This window comes from Sturnira hondurensis, unplaced genomic scaffold, assembly GCF_014824575.4.
Source record: "Sturnira hondurensis isolate 20B ecotype Veracruz unplaced genomic scaffold, ASM1482457v3 Scaffold0016663, whole genome shotgun sequence".
NCBI classification, from domain to species: domain Eukaryota; kingdom Metazoa; phylum Chordata; class Mammalia; order Chiroptera; family Phyllostomidae; genus Sturnira; species Sturnira hondurensis.
In genome coordinates this window covers 13,172,585-13,188,089 of record NW_028089294.1, presented here as the reverse complement: position 1 = coordinate 13,188,089, position 15,505 = coordinate 13,172,585, and the positions used below count along the sequence as shown (strand labels likewise).

General features: G+C 44.9%; 1 pseudogene; it reads right to left on the bottom strand.

Annotated features, from left to right (window-relative positions):
* Positions 1-688: 688 nt before the first annotated feature.
* LOC119001467 (4-hydroxybenzoate polyprenyltransferase, mitochondrial-like) lies at positions 689-1,702 on the bottom strand (annotated as a pseudogene).
* Positions 1,703-15,505: the final 13,803 nt, after the last annotated feature.

The following is a 15,505-nucleotide window of genomic DNA, read 5'->3' as shown; positions in this document are numbered from 1 at the left end:
ATTCACCTCAGTGCCCGGGAGATCGTCCTTGCCTTCTGCTGTCCTGGGTTGCCTCTTCTTTCACGTTCTTCTGTTTCTCCGCTTGTATCTCCACTATTCTCGTCATTTTTGTCTCTTTCTTAAACGTGGTTGTTTCTATGTCCATCTTTTTCTGTCTCCTCCACACCTTTTTCCTCTTTATTTTTTATAGTTAGAGTAAGAACATTTTTTACTTACTTAAATTCTCCTAAAATATACATACTTTTAAAAAACAGAATAGTTTTCTGAATTACATACAGCTTTTGGCGGTGAGTAAAGGTCATAATAAAGAACAATAAGCCCCAACTCTCTGTGGTAGCTTTTATTCTTCCCTAAAGACAGTCCATTTTTCCTATAGACATTCATCTAGGGAAGATATATGTCAGGTTTCTTTTAAAGCCCAAACTCATACAATTCCCATAACTACAGGTGAGAATTATAATGAGCAGATCACGTCAGCTTAAACACTCAAGGTCATCTCAAATCCTGAAGAGTCCCAGGTTTCTGTGACAGAGGAAAATTTTTTCTAGTAAATACTTGAACTAAAATACAGGCAAATATGCTCTAAGTCTTCATCTCCAGATTCTTAACTCTTTCACATAGTGTAAGACTCTTATTCAAATCTAATTATGTAGCAACACAACCTGAGAGTGTTTTGTAAAAGTTTGATTTAAAAATTCCTAGATAAACTCCATTCGCTCATTTTCTGTTCGATTACCTGTATTTTTGTTTCATCTGTCCTCTTTTCTTTCCACAAGATCCCGAGGACAATCCCTGAAAGTACCATCAGTCGTATTGCTCGGTTGGAGGAAGTTTATCCCACCAATCCTCATGTCTGTGGACGTCTAGACTGTAGCCCTGGTGAGTCACGTGGGCTCTCGCAGCCGCCAGGACAGTAACAGAGCGTGGTCTGCCCAGTGTTCACTCCCACCAGGCTCAGCGTGCCCCACATCCCTGCACTGGGGCCACTACGCCACTGCTTGCTGTTCTCATGAAACCTCAGTGCTGGGGACTTAACACCAATTGGAGCATCATCTCCCTTGTCCCGGGGGCATAGATAGTATCATAGATTAGAGTCCACATGATTCTAGAAAAATAAAGAGGTAGTCAAACAGAGGGATCACAGGAACCCGTGACAGCATACCCTCCAAGTAATGCTCCCCAATTAAAAGTGAACTCCAAGGCTAATTGAGGCCAGTACACACTTCCTTTCATTAGGGGGGAGATAATGGCAAGAAGCAGGGGTGCTGCTCCAAGAGCTACCCCGTAGTAATTCGGACACAGGAGAACACCCAAGTGTCAGGGTCAGCTGTCCCCAGAGGAAAACAAGACTGAAAAGTTGAAATGTCTCTAGCTGCCGTTGGGTGATTTGCTGTTCTTGTTATCTTTTATCAGAGTCCCATCCCAGGACCACATATCATTAACAGTAAAGCCTGTTCCACGCATCAGAACAGCTCCAGTGCCAAAGAGGAGCTAACATGTACCGATCTGGAAAACAACCCAGTTCAGCTGCCAAACCAATGCTCCAGGTACATGGCAACGAAAGCATCCAGGTTCCAATGGACTTGTCCACCGACAGAAGGCACAGGTAGGGCTGCAGAGGGCATGGTGAGAAGTCCAGGACTGCCTTGGCCTCTGGGCTGAGTGGAACCCAGCGAGGCCCCAGGAGCAGCCTGGCCTGCATCACAGCCCGAGGGCCCCATGCAAGCCCTGAGCTGCCCTAAGGCATGAGGTTTTCTCTCCTCTTTAATTGATTTGGATGTAAGACCAAAGAGGTTTTATTTTTAAATTAATGTATTTATTTATTGAATAATTTATCTTTGTTAATTTTGAAGGTGTAAAAATGTTTGTATTTTATTAAAGTTATTGTATTAAGCGTTAATAAAAGCATTTATTAAAAATTATTAGATGTCATTTACATGGTCCTTCACTATTACTTTTACCTCTGTGAGTTAATGCTCTCACTCCTAAATAAGTTCCCCTTCCCTGCCTCAGGAAACTTCTGAAGTCTCCATTCGGCCATGAAGGGGAAAACAATATAATCCAGAACTGAGGGAAAACTACAGTGTTGAGCACCGGCTGTGTGTCGGGGACTGCTACATGCTCATCCCATTTAGTTAGTGCAGTAACCCTGGAAGACTGGTGTTATTTTTCTCACTTTACAAATAAGAACACTGAAGTTCAAAGACAAGAAAATAAAGAGCCTTGGGCCAGTAAATGGGGGGCTCCAACCCCACATCTAGGACTTATGCTACCCATTATTTGGAATAGACTCCTTTAGATTTACTTTTCCATAAATCTAACCCTTGGTGGGAAAATGGGTAAGTAAATTGTGTTATGTTCACATAAAGGTCTACAGCACCACAATAAAAAAAAGAAAGAAAGAATACTGGTACACACAACACCGCCAATGAAGTCCACAGAAGTCAAGTTGAGTAAAAGAAGCCTGAACAGGTGATACGATTCTACTTACATGAAGTTCAAAACCAAGCAGCACTAACTGATGACATGGAGATCAGAAGGATGTTACCTTGAGTACGGGGAGATACAGTCTAGCAAACGACAGAAGAGAACTTTCTGAGATGCTAGAAATGTGGTGTATCTTTATCTGAGCAGTGATTATATGGATTCTGCACATGTGAATTCTCATCAAGCCGTACCCAGATTAATGCATTCAACGCAATTGAGTATATTTGTCATCTCTCGTTTTTTTCTAAATCATCTTCTAATGTTAAAATGCAAGTTTTTATGTCCCACTACCAGAGATTCATTTCCAGAAAAGTCTGGAGTTGAGAAAATTGGCTCCAGTGGGAAAAAACTAACATTTTGAGAAGCTTGGGGAGGGAACATGTAACCCCCTTCCAGGACTACTGAGGTGTTAACTGAACCCCAAGACCTTGAAGTCTGGGGCCTTTATACTGCTGCTCCTAAAGTCAAGGGTTGGTTGAAACCATAGACTCTCAGCACTTTTTATGATCTTGTATATTCTTTTCTCTACTGCCTTACACATATATGTGTGTGTGTATATATACATATATATGTGTGTGTGTGTGTGTATACATACATATATATATATATAAATAATTCAAACTGAAGCATTGCACATAAGTTATCCCATGTAATGCTCATAGAGATTCCATGAGGTAATCAAGACAAGTTCTGTATTACCTCCTTTAGGAACCAAGACCCAGAGGCTCCACAAGAATAAGGGAGTTTCACAAGATTTCAAAGCAAATATAAAGCAAATATCATAACAGAATCTAAGTCTTCTGTCTCCTAATCTCAGGTCTTTTCTGCCACAGAACACTTACTTTAATGATCTAGGCTGATCTCTAAAGTGGACCTGACCGTGCCTATCCTCGTGAACTACATGACAGGGAAAACTGAATAAAAGACAAACAAGAGGAAAAGAAAACTATAGTCAACTATAGGCTTAAATCTTCCTTTGGTTAGCTGCCCCCCTTTGGCCCTTTTCTTTCTCCAGAAAATTCTGGCCACCCACCTCTGCGTGCACCTGTTGGCCCTAACCACAAAGGTAAGAGATGGGTGTATCTGCCCCGAGGGAGCTCTCCTTCTGTCCAGTCTGAACCCTTCCTCTTTCCGGAATGCCTACGTTATATCACCAAGTGATTCCGACAAGATTCCCCTGGGAAAAAACCCAAGCTCAAAACAGCCCAGCTGGAAAATCCATCACAAGATTTACTGAAGTAAAAAAAAAAAGTTGTTCTGAAAAATCTGGCTCAGCAAACACGGTTCTGGCATAGCTCCTACCCAATCACTACCTCACTGCCAGGCCAAAACGTCCTTTTAACTTCTCCTTATTCACACCTGTGTGAAGAACCGCCAGTGCAAAAGAGCCAGGTCATCAACGGATTAAGAAACACTGGCCACCTTCTAGACCACAGGACACACAATGTCTCTAAGGAAGAAGGCATCCCTAGGGCTCCTTGATAGCTTTGTTCACAGTTCTCTCCGTGTACTCCTGGACACCTATAATCATTCTCACCAGTTCTCCCTATTCTTTGTCTACTGCCAAGCAGAGATGATGCTTCTTTGGGAGGCAATCACTCAGCAATGGCTCATAAAAAAAAAAACACCACCTATAAAATGCTGTGTGGATGCTGTTTAACAGCTCCTTGCAGGTTGAGGCACTTTCCTGAGACAGCCTCCCACTCAGATCCTTGAACAGGTGTTTCCATGGACTCTCAAAGGTTTAGCTGCTCTTAATGGGCTCATGTCCATTAACCAGTTGGTACTTTCCATCGCTCTTTCCTGCCTTCCACTTGACAATGAATGATGAGGCTAGGAATGTAAGAAAAGGACACAGCTCCAGCTAATTACAACAAAGGAGTCTCCAGAGACCTGTGGCCCAGCACTTATCTGGGTGTGGAGGGGCTTGAACTGCATAGGTCACTCTTGGGGACAACCCACTACCTGAAAGCTACTCCTCTGTAATCCCTCTGTCTTGTTCTTCCTTGGCATTAAATTTCATACTTTTATAAAGTTAAGGCATGATTTCTTTCTTTAGATGAAAAAGAACTGAACTGCGACTACAAGGATACACACTGATGAAAGCTAATGAAGTACCACACCTCAATCCTTCTCATCCACACTTCTGGGAAAGACAGGCCTCCCATAGCAAGGAAACAGAAACTTCCTCTCTGGTCACTCTCTCCACTCCCACCAGAGCCCACCTCTCATCTGTTAGGAATTACAAGTCAGTTGCACGGGAAACCCACAGACTCACAACTGCTGCTGCCAGGGTAGCCACCTGTGGCCACAGATAGGGACTGCGCAACTCCAGACAGCACCATTCGAATAGACTGAAATGCACACGCAACGTTGGGGTGCTGCTCCGCCTAGGGAACGCCTCATGGTTCATACTGATGGGGTACTTTATTATGTGTATTTTACTGGGTGAAGTTTTTACACATATCATCTAATTTAACTTCTCTGACAACACCTTCAGACAGAAACTATTCCCATTTTTTTCTAATAATGAAACTGGGACTCAAATATTTTAAGAAACTTCTCTAAGTCATGGCTATAGAACATCTTTGTTTCATGGCTTTATAACAAATATAAATATTTGTTTCATGGCTTTGTAACAAAGATAAAATAAAGTTTTTCATTTATTTACATCTTGTTTGTTTATAATCTGTACCTTGGGATGATTCCCTTGGTGGAAAAAGCCTTCCTTTAAACAAAAGGAGGTCTGTGGTCCTAGTCAGTGCTGCGCACAGCACGTAGCATCTCATAACCTCTCGGTACATAAATTACAAGTTTCCAGGTCTACCACTTTCTACCCATATAACTTGGAAAAATTGTTATCAAACATCTAGATTTCAGATACTCCACTTAAAATGAAAACACTATTTGCCCTGCCTACTACTGTAGGACTGGTAAAAATAATAAGTGTGAAAATGCTTTATAAATTGCAAAGTCCCATAACAGGACATTAATAATGGTCATAAAGGCAAAAGGTCTCCTAGGAGTCAAGCTGGGCAAATTCCCATGTAGTGAATTTATCAAGCAATAATCCACAGAGTGGCAAGGGACTACGACTTCTGCTGATCCAATTCTCCCTCCCTTTTCCCTGCAGGCTAGTCCCTCCTGACCTTCAGCAGATAAACTGCCTTATAAGGATTCATTTTTACTATTGATAATGCTTTCCTCCCCACACACAAACCCCTCATGAGTTTTCCTCCTCCTTTTTCTTTTTGTACATTTGTGAAAAGATCAATTGGATTTAGATGAACTTCTCCTTTCAAATAGCCATGTATACTCCCGGCACTGCAAAGGGTGTTCAGTGTGAAACCACCAAGTCTAGAACTGAGTTCATCTTCTCAAGACGCAGGCACCTTCTGCCCTGCCCGACGACTTGGTGATGCGCACACCCACAGATGCAGCTTAACGCTTTGCTGAGCGTGCCTCCCCACCCTGGACATACAAACAACGCCCTAGAGAAATACTCTGTTTAATCCAGGGGTGGAGAAGAATAAACCCAGTCATTTCAAAACACTTTTTTCATTAACAACCTTCCTGTAAATACTTCCTACCAACTTCAAGATACACATGCAATTATTTTCCTTTTCCCCTGGAAACATCAATACTCAAAGGCTCTCAAGAGTTATATCCCAAGATGACTCATCACTGTGTTGTACGCTTGAAACTAATATAATGTTGCACATCAACTGTAACTCAAAATATTAAAAATTAAAAATTAAGAAATGAAACAGAAAATAGAGTTGCATCCCAAAGGACCCTGATTCCTGACACTGTTCGCCATCCCACCCCTCCTGTCCATCACGGCTTCTCAACACCTGAAAACACAGAGCTGACTGACTACGAACTCCATGGCCTGTCTGACCCACAGCTCACCTCACTCTTTGCTCCCTTGGAATTCTATCCCTAGTAAGGGGGTATCAGTTGCAGAAAATAAGGTTTCCCTGATACCCAACCTGAAGTTTCCGTCTGAAAGTATCATTCTGTTACTTCCATGGGGCCACTCTCTCCTTTGCTGCAACTCTCCCTCTTCAGAGATCTACAGGTTGTTACCATACCTTCCTCTTCATCACCACTCAGCCCAGCCATATCTATTTAATTCTTTTTGTCTTTCACCACAAAGCAGTCCCTTCAACTCTTAAACCAGCTCTCTGGGCTTCTCTGAACTAGTTCCATCTCTCCCAATTCATTTCCAACAACTGATATCCCTTCTGAGGGCTCCAATTTCCTCTGTCTTCCCTCACTCGCTTTGTCCGCTCCAGAAATGAAATGGGAAGGGCCTGACAGATATATGAGGTCAAGAGTCAGGTGTATTAGATTGCACACATCTACTTTAAATTACTCAGGCCTCTCCACAATATACATAAAGCCACCGGTCATATATCCCCTTTCCTGGAGTGGGAAGAAGGGGAGTACTTACCAGGAAATAGGCCCTCCTATCCCACCACAAGTCACCTTGCAGATGCAAGATGTAAAAACATCTACACATCAGGCTACAGAGTGCAGCTGTGAGCAAGGTGGTAGCCTCCAGGCAGACCTCTTTTTGAGGTCTGGGCTGATGGTGCACTACCCAGCAATTGTCTCTCTACCTCTTCTTCTCCATGAATGGATGCTCTGGGGACCCACCTCTGACTATGAAGTACTGATCCCATTTGGGAGTTCAAAGCAATCCACATAGAAAAAACATTAGCATGTCATGTGTTATAAGGCATTGCAGAAATCCTTCTGTCCTCTCAGACAACCCAAACCACAATCAAGACGAAGATGCTGCTTTGTCCTGAGGGTATTTTATCCCACCCCTAGTCATGATCCCATTTAGATTCAGGAAGCTATTTTCACTCAAACAAATGGGCTACTCTAGGTCCCTTACCACAGGGGAGGCAGGACACCCAGCCTCCCCTCTTCCTTCCCCACAGATAACCTCATCATTGTGCCCCTCAAAACCAGACCACCAGTCATTTGGGCAGAAGCAGGGAGATATAAACTGAGTTGTGCCTATTTTCCCTTTTTATACTTGAAGATTCTATGTCATGAAGGAGTTAAATGCCTCTTCTATAAATCACAGCCTATATAAAATGAATAAACTCCTTTCCTCAAACATGATAAATAGTAAAATCAATCCAAGCATGAAAACCTCAGCTTAAATTCATACAAGAAAATGAATGAAACCACAGTGATATATGTTGCCCCAAACATGAACATGATATAGCAGGATGTGTCCACCCCCTCCATGAACATGATATATGGACACATGGATGTGTCCACCCCCTCCCTCCATGGAGAGGTCCTTCCTGGAGACTGTATCTGAATGAGGCTGGGAGGCGGTGGTAAGAGGCTAGTCCTGCATGGCCAGCTGCCCAACTGAAGACAGCATATGCTTTGGAGCTGGAGAGTGCAACCTGTTCCAAGTGTGATCACCACGAGGCCCAAAGTGCTTTTCAATAAGCTGTCTGTCTCCCTAGAGGTCATGGGGAACTCATCCAGTTATGCTTGGTGTCTTATTTGGTTCTATCAATTATCATTTGATCCCAACCCTGCTGAAAAATGCTTGGCCACAATTTCTAGCTTTTTAATGGCAGAATCCTGGCTCTTTCTGAAACCAGCATTGCTAGATGTGTCAAATGATGCGTAAGGGCTTGGTCCAGCTGCCAAGCAGACTGCGCTGCTGAGGGAGGACTGGGGATGCTCACAGTGCTTCCCACTCTCAGTATCAGAGCAGTTCTCAAAGCTACGTGCAACTCCCCCACTCAGCAGCTTCACCTCTGATCTGAGGCTCAACTACAACATGTACTTCAAACGCATTAAGCATGTGACTCTTCAGAGACACTAATAACTTCATGCAACCTGCCTGTTTATAATAGGCGAGTTCAGGGCTGCAGAGAGAACCCCTTTTGCCTGTCACCAACATCTAACAATAGCTGATCTAGACTGCTAGGGCCTATGGTCATTTAGGAGAGATGATGGGAAAGCTCTAGAGATGCTCACAGACTTGAAAGTGGAGGGGAAAATCCACATTCCCAGAGAAGTCATTTTTATAACCATTACAAAAACATTAGGCACCAAAAGAGAATGTTGTATGTATAAACCACAGAAGCCACGATTACATTAAAACACAGCTGTTCTTTACAAAAGTATTTGTGGTGAGACAACAGTATTGGTCTCCTCTCTCAGTTCACAGAAGGCAGACCCTGCCTTTTACTATGCGTTAATAGATATTCCAGCATTGAGCACTAAAGGGTCATTTAAATGTCAGTGCCACTGATGTTAATGCTAAAATACACATCCAGACTGTTTTAGCTTGGGGACCACATACCAGTATGCTTACTGTGCGATGACTCGGGAGCCTCAGCTCCTGGATATCCCTGGTGCATGACAGCACTGGGTACATCCAGGGAGCATGTGTGTGTGTGTTGGGACAGGCATGGCAGATACTTGTAGCTCTACAGTGGGCTTTTTTCATCCAATTAATACTAGACATTAGTAACCAGTGGAGCATAAGAATTTCATTTATTTCTGAAGATAAGAATGACATAAAAGACGCTGGGTTTGCTCAAAGGGATTGGTGTGGGCTTTTAAAAGGCATGGTTTCTTTTCTGTGCTTTCTCATTCATTTACATCGTATATTTTATTCACCAGTCCTTCCCCAGTGGTCTTACGAGAGAAGTAGCCTTTCAAAACCACCTGGTTATCCAGTCAAAAGATCGTATGGGAAGAGACAGAAGTGCCTATACACACACACACACACACACACACACACACAACTCAGTGGATATGGGAAGAAAATGAGAGAGTAAATGAAACAGAAACCTCATTTCAGGAGTCTCCGGCAGAGAGAACCACAGTGAAACAGGCCTGCCAGAGACAGTCTCCAGAGCTGCCGATGCAGACATTCAAGATGAGAGTTGGAGAGAGGGGGGCAGGGGAGGAAACCAAAATCAACTACTCTCCCCCTGACTCCACAGTGACTCCTCGAAGGAAGACAATCTTGGCAACTTTACTCCCTCTCTTCACATCTCCCTCCTGTGCCCTGTCCCGTAGTTCCTCTGGCACTGTCCCAGCAACAGCTGAGAGGAGTAACAAGAGTTTAAAAGTAGAGAGCAGACTGGGGTTGGGGGATGAATCAATGAAGAAGAGGCAATCCCTGGGTAACCCAACATTTGAAGGAAACAGCTGGGTGGAGTTCAATGTGACGAGGAATTCTCTATTCCCTGAGAAAGTGTACCACATTACCCAAACTTGTGGTGGACAGGAAGAGGAACTAGGGGAAGGGAAGATGGGCAATAGTTTTGAGATCTAAAACTAAACTTGAACCACAGAAATAATAGAGGTATTTCAACTGTCACACAAGACTCCAAAGAAGGGCATCCAGTTTTGGCTGGGGCCCTGTGTAATTACGTCTGGAGGAGGCATTCTGCCAAGAGCAGAAAACTTTTCTCCCAATTTGGTTGCTGAAGAGGAAGGAAGACCCTTGGGGAATGGCTGCCTTCATGGAGAAAATAAGAAAATATGGCCTAGCGGGGGGGAGGGGGGGTTGCAGAACGGGAAAAGGAGGCTAAAAACCAGAGCTTGGGGTTTTGGAAATGGGAGTTTGTTGACAACGGCTGCAAATTGATGTCTAAAAAAAACAAATCCCGACAAGCTAAGGCGGAAGCTGCTCACCCCAGGTCCCAAAGATCTGGAAGAAAAGGCGGGGCTGGGAGGCACGGATCGCAGCTGACAGCTTTCCCTCTCTGCCTACTTCCGATGCCTTCTTCTCAGGCATCAGGCGGATCCTCAGCCGACCCTCGCCGTGGCGAATCCACCAGCTGAACAGCTCACTAAGGTTGAACTGGAGCAGCCCTGCAGTCGCCTCCTCTGGGGGCCCGACACAACCCTCAAGGATAGCCTCCTCTCCCAACTCCAGCACCAGCTGCTTGGCTCGTCGAAGCTTGCGAACTGAGCCGCCCTTCAGCACCCTGGACAGCGTCTGTGCCGAGTCTGGCGAGCTGGTGCCCCCTGTCCAGGAGACTCCCGGTGGTGGCCCCACCAGCCTAAGCAATGGGGCGCAATCTAGAGCCAGCGAGCCGCGCGCCTCCGGCCGGCCATCCCTTGCCTGCGAGGGGGAAGGCGGAGGCAGCAGCAGCTCCCGAGCATAGACACGGAAGAGCGAGGGCACCACAAAGTCCACCGCCAGGCTCTTCCTCTGCAGGCGTGAGTAGCTAAGCGGCTCTCGGGGCTGCAGCGCTGGCCCAGCTGCCGGTGAGCCCACGCGCTGGCCAGTCCCAGTCCCGATTTCTGTCCCGGGGCCCAAGGCTGCTGCTGAATACAGAGGCGGCAGCAGCCATAGGAGTCCGATGGCTGCCATCCCGCCACAGAAAGGTTATTTATACTGTGCTCCCGGCTCTACCGAATGCAGCCTCGCCCTTCGCTTCCCAAAGGGGAAGAGGTTCCAAAGGGTCTCCGGTCGCCAACGGCTCCTTCCACCTGATTGCTGGAGAACTGTTCGTGCACTTGACTGATTCTCTCGCTTTCCTCCAGCTGCAAGGAGGCCAGCGGGAGTCTCAATAAAGCGGAGCTGGAAGCCCAGGGGCGTGTCAAGAGACGCTGAGGCGCACAGGGCTGAGCAGCTGGGACCCAGTGCCTCCGTGCGCCGGCCCCGTCTGTAGGTCGCTCGCCGTGCTTTTGCTCCGAACAAGAGAAACTACTAAGGTTGTAGGGAGGTGGCAATTGGGTGCCGTCCTCTCCTGCTCCCCGTGGCTGAGCTGTGGTTTGTCTGCTCTGGATTGGCCTCCAATCCTCCACAACTTTTGCGCTGGAAACGGTGCCTCGAGCTGCTGTCTGCTGTTCTGGACGGTTGCTGCACTTCCTTCAGCTCCTTTGAGCTTCTCGCCCCTTCTTCGGGAGGTAAACGGTGGCAAGGGCGGGACTGCTTCACGAGAACCTTCCTGTGACCCTCTGCTGCGGGAATTCTTCGGGTTGCACCAATTGCTAAACTTCTGGGTTGAATCGAGCCTCCGCACTGTGAATCGAAGGCTTAGGCGCAAGTTTGCTGTAGCGTCCTTGCTCTCCTCCAGTCTCTTCTCTAAAGAGTTCTCAGGAACCACCAAAGCAGCCCCAGCAGCAGCAGCCGGGTAAAAGCATTCAGGGCAGGAGAGCCCGAAATCTTGCTGCCCTGTCCTTACGCAAAGGCAGCCCCCACGGCTTCAGGTAGGCTGGCCGGAGGGCAGCCACAAGGTGCCGCAGTGCCCTGCTACCCTCCAGACAGCGGCGGCAGGAAGTGCTAGATGCTACCGCCGCTGCCGTCCCCGGAGCCGCCAGATCGCATCTGCCTGGGCGCCCGCCACTCGCAGCTAGCTGGCAGAGCCGAGAGCGCGCGCCTCGTGGGGGCGGGGACTCGGCGGGGGTGGGACTCAAAAGCTGACTCCTACCACAGCCAAACCCACGCAGGCCTGCCCCGCCCCTCTCGCATCTGCCAACCAATGGTGCGGCTATGTCGGCTCCTATGCAAATCTGCAGAGGCCTCGGCATTCATTGAGAAAAGCACAGAGCCCGTCCCGCCCTCCCTCCACCACTCCCCCTCTCCTTCTTTCCCCCTTCACCAGATTCCCTGCCCTATTTCTCTGCAGTGTGAACAAGAGCTTGTTTTAGATAAATGGGAGGATGGAAGAGGCCTTTGCAATCAAGCACTCTCCCTAATTATGCATTTAAGAGATTAAATGGGTCCGACTTGGGAAAAATCAGGTTCTGGAATAAAACTGGAGGCAAGGATTAGGAAAACGGATAAGAAGGGGCAGGGCCACATTGCCAAATCTGAGGAAAGCTTGGATTAGGACCCTGAGAGACTTTTCTCTGACTCTTCGATTATTTGAACGCATTTCTGGGAACCTTGCAGTCTTCCATCTACAAAGGGAAAGTTGACAATAAATGTAGTTTTCAGACCTGCCCTTCCTCCTGCGTTTTCTCAGAATAGTAGTTACATGTGTCACCTTCTTCAGTCTCCACAAGGTAAATATTTTAAATTCCAGTTTTAAAGATTAGGAATTCAGTTACATCAATCTTAATTGATTTTCCTTGGATCAAATAGTCATGTGTGGCTCCCAAGCTCACACAGTCATACTCATGTGTTCCTAACCACTGCTCTACCTTACCACCAGCCCCAAGTTTGAGTGACAGATCAAGAAGATCCAGAAGTGACTTAGCTGGAAGGAATAATGATCTGATACTCTTCCTCACAATCTTGTGAGTTCAGAACCACTGGCCATTTTTTTGACTCACCTGCACCTCTGGTCTCTCTCTCCCTTCATCTCTTTCCCAGCTGCCTACTCAGAACTCAGATAATGGCTGTGCTTGAACCAGAAACAAAACTACAACCTTCAGTTGACACAAATTGATCTGTGTTCCTTCTTCTTAAAGCTCAATTGTCAGATCTTGTGCTAACTGTAGGAGTTGAAAATAAGGCAAGATCCTCCCTTCAGAAGCTCAATAGCTGCCAGTTAGCAGAGGAGTCTCCTTGTGCAGTCAGAGCCCTGTTCAACTGAATTTCCCTCATTGAGCCCCAAAAGGCTGCACTCAGTAACTTGCCCACTGCCCCACAGGATGTGGGGGCCAAGCAGGGTCCCTGCTCTTCCACGCGGGACTCTTTTGAGCATGTGGCATATTGCCTTTGGCAACTGAGAGACCAAATAACAACAACAACACAAAAGTGACTGATTCGAAGAATGACTTGCTTTCTGCTCTGTTTAGCAACTCTGTTAATTTGATAGGCAACTGGCCTCTTCCTGAAACTCAAGCTGGGTACACTGGCTCTTAAAGTTTAAGGGCAACAATTAATTTGACCTAAGAAGAAATTACGCTCCCACCTAGGTGGAGGATGGCAGGGAAGAAGGAAGAGAAAGAGAAGAGTAAGGAAAGGGCATAAACACTGATAACTTTGCTAGTACATGAGCTTATGTATTTGGATCTTCATCAAGTTTTGCTGGAATGCACACTAATAAAAGAATAATTTTCCATTTAAAATGTTTTTTAAAAACTCAGATTTAGGCCTTTTCACTCCATCCCCTATTCTCTATATAATTCTTGTTCTAAGTCAAATTGACTCCATAACTATAGATTCAAATTGTCAATAACTATAAATTTTCTGCTACAGTCAATGGCCACTAGAGGGCTGCAGAGACTTGAAACTTCAGAAGAGTAGCCAGGATTTTTACATTCTTCAGGATAATATTCTAGACCATTCATTGCATTGTGTTTGCACCCAGTAAACTCAGAGGTCTTGATTAATTCTCTTGCTTTTCTAAATTCTCTCAAATTTCCGCCAAGGAAAGTCAAGTGCTTCTTCCTGTAGATTATATCACACCAAATCTCAAAATGTTCCCTTTTTGTTAATTTAAAAAGGAGACGGGAATGAACATTAATGAAGTCTATCAATCACTATACAAATGCATCTGTAGGAATGTGTGTGTGTGTGTGTGTGCACGTGAGCACCACCTCACACTGTTGCCTTTTGGGGAAAGTTATACATTATTATTTCCATTACAGAGACCAAACAGTTAAGGCTCAGAGAGGCAAAATAATCTGCCCAAGGTCAAAAAAACAAGTAAATAACAGAGTTAGAATTCAAACCAGTGATTCTTTCCCAAAATATTTACACATCCTGCTGGAACAAATAAGGCCTTTCCCTCATGCTGATAGCTATAATTTTGACAGTGCTATCTTATATCATTGCCATCTAGAGGAAGGGAAATGAGAGAGTGCAGTTAAAAGCAAAAGGGGGAAATAGAGACTGAAAAATTGAAAGTGTAAGAAAAGGTAATAGCAAACATGTCTTGTACACTTATTATGGGCCAGCATATTTCAAAATAATTATGTATCATCACATTTAATATTCACAATAACACTATGAGGGAATGTGATAGTGTCTCCTCTATTTTACAGATCTCAAATGAAAGCTCAAAGAGGGCAACTTTCCAATAACAAATCGACATAGGTAACGAGATTTGGTAAATTATTTGAACATGGATATCCAACCAAGAACTTCATGCTGTCAAATTCCACTAGACAAATCTGAGCTCTAAATCTATATTCTGCAGTTGCTGACCAGTCATGCATAAGGTATCTTCTAATAATCATCATGCTAAGAAGAAAGTAGTTATAGTTATTAATTCATCCATTATTTATTAGGTACCTACTGTGCTCTTGGCTTTGCATGAGGTGCTGAGAAGAGATACTGTGGTGAATAAAACCACACGAGGCCTTGATAAAATTAAATTAAATAAACCAGAATACTGAATTCATGCTTAGGCTGCAAGTAAATATTACAAATATAAAAAATAAAGTGGAGGAAAACATTGAAAAATAGACTCCTTGGGATGGTGGAATTGTGGCTGGCTTTTTTATTTTTACAAATAACTTATAGTGGTTTGTATAATGATAGAATTTGACTCCTATAGTAATAGAATTTGATAAAGTATACAAGATCTGTCCGGAAAAAGTCCAGCCATGGTTAATATAACAGGAACGGTATGCACGACATCAATGTAACCTGGCAACCAAAGAGAGTTGATTGAAATGTGCATGCATGAACAGTGTCAGTTTCAGTGTACTCACCTGTGGGGGTGTGAGATGCTGTTGAGTGAGCATGTGTACTGTGTGGCTTTCACATTCAAAATGACTGAGTGAACAGAGCAACAAATCTGCATCAAATTTTGTGCTAAGTTTGAACATTCCTCTGCAGGAACCATTTGGATGATTCAGAAGGCCACAGCCATGGGCAACTGGTGATTGGCAGCTTCATCATGACAATGCACCTGCTCATGCATCTCATCTCATGCAGAATTTTTTGGTGAAACATCAAATCACCCAGGTGACTCGGCCCCACTACAACCCAGATTTAGCGCCCTATGATTTCTGGCATTTCCAAAAACTAAAATCACCTTTGAAAGGGAAAAGATTTCAGACTGTTGATGAGATTGAGGTAAATATGATGGGGCACCTGATGGTGACT